The sequence below is a fragment of the Lipotes vexillifer genome, unplaced genomic scaffold, assembly GCF_000442215.2.
Source record: "Lipotes vexillifer unplaced genomic scaffold, Lipotes_vexillifer_v1.1 scaffold1285, whole genome shotgun sequence".
NCBI lineage: Eukaryota > Metazoa > Chordata > Mammalia > Artiodactyla > Lipotidae > Lipotes > Lipotes vexillifer.
The window spans coordinates 96,439-104,803 of NW_006796211.1; the positions used below are offsets into that span (position 1 = coordinate 96,439).

The 8,365-nt window shown below is 51.4% G+C and overlaps 1 protein-coding gene across 1 annotated transcript in view; it reads right to left on the reverse strand.

The window, feature by feature from the left end:
• Nucleotides 1-8,359, reverse strand: part of GGTA1 (glycoprotein alpha-galactosyltransferase 1 (inactive)) — a 65,745-nt gene extending 57,386 nt beyond the window's left edge. The window contains exon 1 of the mRNA XM_007468352.1: nucleotides 8,230-8,359. The gene's annotated coding sequence lies outside the window, so the exon portion shown is untranslated. The remainder of the gene's footprint in view (nucleotides 1-8,229) is intronic.
• Between the last annotated feature and the right edge of the window lie 6 nt (nucleotides 8,360-8,365).

Consider the following 8,365-nt stretch of genomic DNA (forward strand, 5'->3'; position numbering starts at 1 on the left):
AAAAAAAAAAAAAAAAAAAAAAAAAAGAACTAATCATAAGGGACTTCCCTGGTGGTCCAGACTCCGCGCTCCCAATGGAGGGGGCCCAGGTTCGATCCCTGGTCGGGGAACTAGATCCCACACACATGCCGCAGCTAAGAGTTTGCACGCCGCAACTAAGAGTCTGCATGCCACAACTAAAACCCGGCACAGCCAAACAAATAAATAAATAAAACTCATTACAAGATCTTACCTCTCTCCAACCTCTTCCAGCTGCTACTTTTCACTCTCTCTGGCTAATTTTGGGCTGAGCCAGGCAGGAGCCCTCAGCTGGGCTGGGCATGGATCTGTGCCCCAGCACCCTGGCCCCCCTTCAGAATCACCTTCACTCCCCCTGCCTGCAGCCCACCAGAGTCTCCAAGCCAAATTAGGTGTGGAGTCAAGACTGGGCTTTCATGCCTCAGTTCTGCCACTTCGTTCTTGAGAGACTTTGGCCAAAAGATCAAAACTCTAAGCCTCAGTTTCCCCACATGTAAAATGGGGGGAATAATTCCTGCTTTGCCGACTTCACAGGGCTTCTGGGAGCCTCAAGCAAGGTGGATATACGATCTCACTTGTCTAACTGCCCACTAGTGTAGGGACCTCTAGTAAGAACAACTCTACAGTGTTTTTTCGTTCCCTCCAGGCTCTTGCGATCAACCCATAGCCAGCCAACCTCTTCCAGGGCCCAATCCTCTCTCCATCCTCTCAGCCATGCAACCCTCTTGACCACATCCTTCTAGAAATCCTTTCTCCCTCTGCCTTCCCAGATGTGCTCCTTCTGTCTCAGATCACTCACTCTCCAGTTAGGACCTGGCCCAAGCAGCAGCTCCATGCTTTCTCCTGCCCTTCACATCTGCCCACCACACACGGCCTGAGACAGGCACTGCAGGAAGGACAGGCCCTACACCAGCTCCCTGGAGAACGCCTGGGTGCGGTTTCCCCTGGGACACAAAATGTAAGCACACTGCCTCAGGTCTCCACCCTGCTGCCCTCGCCTCCTCTCCTTTAGGAGACTGTTTGACAATAAAGCCACAGCCCAAGTCCTGGCAAGAGCCACAGCCTGACCCTAGGCAGCTGAGGTCTGTGGCCTCCACGCCAGCGTTGAGGCAAGGTGAGCAGATTAGTTCCTTGGCTGGAAATTTCAATGACATATTTTCACTTCCCCTTTTTAGAACTGTTTTTTTGATGTGGACCATTTTCAAAGTCTTTATTGAATTTGTTACAATATTGCTTCTTTCTTTATTTTTTCTTCTTATTGCTTCTGTTTTATGTTTCGGTTTGTTGGCCGTGAGGCATGTGGAATCTTAGCTCCCCGACAAGGGATCGAACCCGCACCCCCTGCATTGGAAGGCAAAGTCTTAACTACTGGACTGCCAGGGAAGTTCCTGCAAGGACTTTTATAAATAATTGAGTTAAGTATACTAAATGATGACCCCTTTGCCTTCAGTCCACAGTCCAAATGTACATTCCTTTTTTTTTTTTTTTTTTTTTCCGGTATTGAAGTGGAGTGGAGAAGAAACGGGCATAACTCACCTACTCTTGATAAATGTTTAAAACTAACAACACTTTTTAATTTATTTTAATTAATTAATAAATTCATTTATTTATTTTTGTGGTACGCGGGCCTCTCACTGTTGTGGCCTCTCCCACTGCGGAGCACACGCTCCATTCGCGCAGGCTCAGCGGCCGTGGCTCACGGGCCCAGCCGCTCCGCGGCATGTGGGATCTTCTCAGACCGGGGCACGAACCCGTGTCCCCTGCATCGGCAGGCGGACTCTCAACCACTGCGCCACCAGGAAAGCCCTGTACATTACTTTTTGATTTCCCAGACTGGCCTACATGGCCTCCCTCTCGCAGGACTGAGGGTGAAGCTTTTATCAGCAGACCTTTCAGCCCAGGCTGAGAGGGGAGGTATTTTGCCCTAGGTCCGACAGGCATTAGGGTGCAAACTCAGGCAGTGGGGCCTCCAGAGGCCCCTCTTAGCCAGCAGTGTGGGTCAGGTAAAGAGCACTGTGGTCATGTGCACAGTGTGCTCCAGCAGCTTATAGTCGAGGAGGGGAGGAATGATGACATGTGACAAAATGTATCTGGGGTGTGTACTGCAGGATGCCCAGAGACCTGGGGGGAGGAAGGGGAATCCCTAATTCATGGGGGGCAGGATGAAGAGATTGCCGTCTCAGAGAGGGTGATGGTTGAGACGGTGATGGTTAAGCTGGGTCTTCTTGAAGGATGAGTGGGAGTCTGTGAGTAGGTTTGTGGGGCACTTGAAGGATGAGTAGGAGTCTGTGAGTGGGCTTGCAGGGGAGGCGGGGAGGGTGTTCTAAGCAGAGGGAGCCGCATGGGGAAAAGCCCAGAGCAGGTTTCAGGAATTGCAGTCATTCCCTCAGGCTGGAGCAGAAGTTTCAAGGGGTGGGGTGATGAGGGATGAGAATTTCAAAGACCTTGGATGTCACCTAAAGGGAGATGTGCTTTATCCTAAAAGCAGAGGGGAGCCTTGGAAAGATGGAAAATGCCAATCAATTTGGTGTCTAGAAAGAGGACTTCGGCTGCAGGGAGAGGGTGTGCGGGAGGGTGCGAGTCTGGAGCAGAGAACAGGGAGCACACAGCAGCAGGGTCCAGGTTGAAAGAGCTGCACGCCAACTCAGCAGGGGCAGTTGGGTCAGGGGCGGGGAGGGTGATGATGGCTAAATAGAGGGATATAGAGACTTGAAAGGCCATTGCCATGCTTCAGGAAAGGGGAACAATGGTATCAAAGAGCAGTGTGATGGGAATTAGTTTGGAGAGATAAAGACAGGTGGGGACCTGTGTGAGGGAGTTTCTAACAAATATATGTGGATTGCTGTTCCCAAGTATCCATTCCAGGCCAATAGGTAGAGGACATATATCTCTGTCCCACTGACTTTGGACTTGGTCATATGACTGGCTTTGACCAAAGGAATATGGGTAGAAGTGATCATGAGCCAGTTCAGGGACTTTAAGAAGCATCACATCATCTCTTTCTTCCTCCAGCTCTCACCATAAAATAACATATAACAGGTAGAAGCAGCAGCTTCAACCTGGGTCCTGGGAGAAGATACAGGGAGCAGATATTCTGGCTGGCTGGCACCCAGAGCAGATCTACAAAACCATGCAGTTGCAACTGCCCTCCAGCTGACGTGTAGTGTGAGTAATAAATAAACCTTTGTGGTCATAAACTACGAGTTGGGGGGGGGGGAATGTTTGTTATGCAGCAAAAGCTAACTGATATACACTATATATATGAGATGAGACGGAAGCAGGTGGTGAAGAACCTCACACGTCATGATTAGGAGTTGTCCACATGGAGAGTCAACAGAGAATTTTGTAGTTGATGAAGCTTCTCCATCTTTTTTCAAAGCCAACCCTCCCCACTCCCTCCTACTCCTCCCAGCACCTTGCTGTATTGTCCATCCCTTCCCTCTCCTGGACTGAATCCTTCCCCTGAGCCTATATCTCACTTATCTTTTCCATTCTAAAGTCCTTTTCTTCACCCTGTCTTCCTCCAACTATAGCTCAATCCCTCCTCTGACTTTCTCAAACAACCTTCTTCAAAGAGTTGACTCTACTCACCATCTCCAATTCTTTCTCTCTCACCTACCAGCCATCTAGCTTACCTGCCCTCCACTCCACCAAAACCACTCGCAGTACATTTCAGTAATCTCCTACTTGCCCAGTGCAATCCAGTCCTTATCTTCCTTGACTGCTCCACACCATTTAGCTTGGAACTAAATTCAGTATCTCCCTGCCCAACCTCAGACATTCCTCTTTCCATATTCTCTCAGCTAGTGGCACCATCAAATGACCCACGACAAAAAGCCAACAGGAGATAATGAATTCTGTTCTGGATTTGTCCAGTCTGCAGTGCCTTTGAGACATCCAAGAGATACCCAAAGGGCAGTTAAACATGTGACTTGGGGGGCTCCCTGGTGGCGCAGTGGTTGAGAGTCCGCCTGCCGATGCAGGGGACACGGGTTCGTGCCCCGGTCCAGGAGGATCCCACATGCCGCGGAGCGGCTGGGCCCGTGAGCCATGGCCGCTGAGCCTGTGCGTCCGGAGCCTGTGCTCCGCAACGGGAGAGACCACAACGGTGAGAAGCCCTCATACCGCAAAAAAAAAAAAACACAAAAAAAACAAGAAAAACATGTGACTTGGGAGCCTACAACAGAGATCTGAACTGGAGGTAAAGATGATTGCTATACAGGTAGCATTTAAAGCCATGAGCATGAGTCAGCTTGTGTATTTATAGAGTACAAGGACCAGATCTTTAAATCTCAGTTGATATATAGAGAGCTCTCCCGAGCTCGTAAATTCCTATTCCTAAGGTCACAATTCCAGCCAACATTTGGTTCCTTCCCTCTGGAGTCATGGCTCACAGTGGCCTCCTCACCACCATCTTGTTTCATATTCTTTGCCCCGATCATGTTGTGTTCCTCAAGAACTCTTATAATTCCATCATAAAAACAGAAGGTATAGGGGCTTCCCTGGTCGCGCAGTGGTTGAGAGTCCGTCTGCCGATGCGGGGAACACAGGTTCGTGCCCTGGTCTGGGAGGATCCCACATGCCGCGGAGCGGCTGGGCCCGTGAGCCATGGCCGCTGGGCCTGCGCATCCGGAGCCTGTCCTCCGCAACGGGAGAGGCCACAACAGTGAGAAGCCAGCGTACCACAAAAAAAAAAACACAAAAAACAGAAGGTATAAGACACCATTATCTAGGCACTAAAATGGCTAAAATTAAAAAGGGCTTCCCTGGTGGTGCAGTGGTTGAGAGTCCGCCTGCCGATGCAGGGGACACAGGTTTGTGCCCCCGTCCAGGAAGATCCCACATGCCGCGGAGCGGTTGGGCCCGTGAGCCATGGCCGCTGAGCCTGTGCGTCCGGAGCCTGTGCTCCGCAACAGGAGAGGCCACAACAGTGAGAGGCCCGCGTACAGCAAAAAAAAAAAAAAAAAAAAAAAAAAAAAAAAAAAAGTTTTAAAAAAATTAAAAAGACAGACAATACCAAATATTGTCAAGGATGTGGAATAATTATGTCTTATACATCGCTGTGGGGATGTAAAATGGTATACTCTATGACCCAACAATTTCACTTCTAAGTGATAACAAATGACCACAAAAGATTTCTACGAGAAATAATAGTCCAGGGACTTCCCTGGTGGCACAGTGGTTAAGAATCCGCCTGCCAATGCAGGGGACACGGGTTTGATCCCTGGTCCAGGAAGATCCCATATGCTGTGGAGCAACTAAGCCCGTGCGCTACGACTACTGAGCCCGCGTGTCTAGAGCCCGTGCTCCGCAACAGGAGAAGACACTGCAGTGAGAAGCCTGTGTACCTCAATGAAGAGTAGTCCCTGATCAGCAAAACTAGAGAAAGCCTGCAAGCAGCAATGAAGACCCAATGCAGCCAAAAATAGAAAAGAACGAATAGCCCAGATTGGAAATAACCCAAATATTCATCAACAGGAGAATAAATACGCAAATGATGGTATATCCATAAAATGGAATACGACTCAGCACTAAAAAGGAACAAACTACTCATATACACAATAACACAGGTGAATTTAACAAACATCACGTTGAGTGAAATAAGCCAGACGTGAAAGAGACACACAGTATGATTCCCTTTATGTGACGTCCAGGAGCAGGCAAAATTAATCAATGGTGAGGAAAATCAGAAAATGGTTGCTTGGAAGGGCGGAAGGAAAATTCACTGGAAATGGGAACTTTCTAAGATGATGCAAATATTTCATATCTCATTTTGGGTGGTGGTTACATAGGTGCAAACAGCTTTCAAAACTTGTTGAACCCAATACTTACCATCTGTGGATTTTATCATATGGAAATTATACTTCAGTTAAAAATTAGGAAAAGAAAATAATTCTAAAGTGTCTAGAAAATGAAAGCTAAAATAAAGACAATGTACAGGGCAGAAAACACATTCAGTTCAAATATATCAATAATTATATTTACGCTGTGAATGCACCTATATTAATGTCCAGCCTCCCCCTTAACCCAGCCCCCCTTTCGGCCATTCTCCCCTCACCCTTGCCCCCATCTCAATGACATCTGTCCATTAGCCATTCTCTAGCCATCAAGAGAGATGATGTAATGCAAAGAGCAGAAGCCTTCGAGCCAGAGAGAGCTGCTTTCAAATCCCGGCTGCAATTTAGGAGCTGAGTGCCCAAGAGCAAGTTACTTGACCTCTCGGCACCTTCATTTCCCCAACTATAAGGGAGGTTGATGATACCTGTTGGGCTGGGCTAAGAAAGGGGCAGTGTGCTGATTAGTTTCTGGGGAACCTAATTCTGTTGACCTCAGCCTGTGAAACCAACTTGCATGTGAAAGGCCCACTGAAGGCCTGGAAAAGCTCAGAGGATGAGACTCCTGGGCTTCTTCTCCCTCAAGGGTAGGGAGGTGGCCCTGGGGCCCTGGTGTTAGGGTCTAGGCTGGTTGGTGCTAAGAGGTGAGCCGGTGGCTCAGAGCCACCAGGGCCAGGAAAAGGCACTGCTGACCTAGGACTAAGGAGACAGGTTTCCTGGCTAGGCCTGGCCACGGGCAGATCTTGCCCAAATCACTGTGCACACCTCTAGAGTTAGTTTCTCCACCAAAGGTGGGCAGATCAGACTGGATCTGAAGAATCTGATACCAAAAACAGCCTCTAGGGCTTCCTAATATATAGAAGAGGCAAAGGCAGAACTGAACCGGTTCTGTCTGAAGCAGGGAAGGTAAGGACCAGAGCCCTGTCGCCTAGGCTCCCCTGCCCCACCATGGTGCCCCTTGAGCCAGGACCCTAGGCTTCTCAGGGGCAAAGTTTGAAATCTCCCTGACCAGGTAAACCCTAGGGACTTTTTCAGCTCTGTCTTATTCAGTCATTGCACACCTGTTACATGTAACAATAACTGGGAATCTGCACCTGCCCCCCAGCCTGGTAGGGGAGACAAGGTACACCCAGAATTAACTCCGAGCAAGGTAGAAAGTGCTGAGTGTAGCCAAAGAAGCGCAGAAGTACAACAGAACATCCACATCCTTCCCCTACGTACACACGCGCGCCCACACACACGCACATACACAGCCCCTTGGCACCTGGCATTTCCTTACTCACTGCAGTATCTCTATTTCGTAGTTATGGAAACTGAGGCTCTCCCTGGGAAAGGGTTTCCCAGCTAGGAGGCATTGAGGCTAGGGCTCCCCCCACCCTCACCCCGAACTTCCTGTCCCCTGAGGCCCACCTATTTCTAAGTAAATGAAGGAGGCAGCAAGGCCTGCTCAGCGGCCAGAAGGAGCGCCAACGACAAGCAGAGCTACAAACACAGCCGCCGGGGTCTCGGGTCTCTCCTGGGGGAGGAGCACGCTCGCTGACAGCCTCCGCGCCTCCCTCCCTCCCTCCCCGGCCCGCGGGAAGATTGGGGAATCTCAAGTCGCTCTGCTTTTTCTCTTCGCGCGCTGACATTTTTTTCCACTTTACTGTTTCTTGGACGCCTTTCAAGAGTTTGTGCAATCATTCTGTTTAGCTGTTTTTCTGCCATTTTCAAACGCGGAGTGGTGTCCCTTTGAGTGGGAACGTGGTGGTTTGAAGACCTGAAGGGCTTCGCCTCCCATCACCCCGATGCAGCAGGCCTGGTAGTTGCCAAAGTTACACCGTTTGAAACTTTCCCGGTGCTGGGTGTTGGGTTGATCCTCGGCTCTCTGAGCTCCCCGACCTCTCCCGCTCCGTGCCCCGGCTCTCGGGGGTTCCTGCAACCCTCACTTCACCCTCCCAGGCTCCCCCTTCGCGGAGGCATCCTCTTCCCATCTGGTCCTGGGCGATGGAGCCCTTCCCCCACCCTGCTCCATACACGGGGGCAGAACCCTCTCTCCTTTCGAGACTTCCTCGGTGGTCCAGCTCCACGCCCCCTGAGCCTGCCCTCTCCCGCCTCCACCTCGCGAACCCCGTGGGAAGCCCACCCCGCGGCCCTTCCGGCCCGAGTCTGGAAGGCTGGGCAGAGGCAGGGACAGGATGGGGACAGAGACGGGGTCGGAGTAGGGCGCAGTGGTAGCGACAAGAACAAAAGCGGGGACACAGGCAGGGCAGCAACAGGGCAGGGCCAGCGCGGTGGCCCGTCCTCTCCCCGCGCCGCCCTCACTCGGCGCCCGACGCCCCGGGCCGGGCAGGGCTCGCGCCCTCTGGGGGCTCGGGCTGCGCCCCGCGGGACCCACCTGATCTGCAGAAGCTGGGCGCGCTCGGGGCTGACCTGCGCCTCGGCTCCCGGCCCCGGCGTCGTCCTCGGCTGCCCGAACAGTCGGCGCGCTGCCTCTGCCCGAGCCCGGCGGGGCGTGCCGGGGCGGGGTGTGC